This window comes from Ovis aries, chromosome X (genome assembly GCF_016772045.2).
Source record: "Ovis aries strain OAR_USU_Benz2616 breed Rambouillet chromosome X, ARS-UI_Ramb_v3.0, whole genome shotgun sequence".
Classification (NCBI taxonomy): domain Eukaryota; kingdom Metazoa; phylum Chordata; class Mammalia; order Artiodactyla; family Bovidae; genus Ovis; species Ovis aries.
In genome coordinates, this window is record NC_056080.1 from 64239299 (window position 1) to 64239567 (window position 269).

The following is a 269-nucleotide window of genomic DNA, read 5'->3' on the forward strand; positions in this document are numbered from 1 at the left end:
AAGCATGGTATCTCTTGGATATACTTGTTTAGGAAAGAATTAAATTTTTTCACAGAATGTGGGGGTGAACTCCATTATAGGTGTTTAACATTTTGTTATTTGTGATCTTTCACTGTTTTAGCATTGAGGTAATGGTGGGCCAGTCAGAAGAGAAAATCTTATAAAAAAGTTTGGCCATGTAATTTACCACAGAGGTGTTTAGGTATTTATGGGAGCTAGTTCTGAGTTTCTGTTGTGATTTATAAATTTGGCTCCTTTTTATTATCCAG

The 269-nt window shown here is 33.8% G+C and overlaps 1 protein-coding gene across 3 annotated transcripts in view; it reads left to right on the forward strand.

Annotated features, from left to right (window-relative positions):
• OGT (O-linked N-acetylglucosamine (GlcNAc) transferase) overlaps window positions 1–269 on the forward strand; it is a 42792-nt gene that overhangs the window by 40199 nt on the left and 2324 nt on the right. The window lies entirely within an intron of this gene.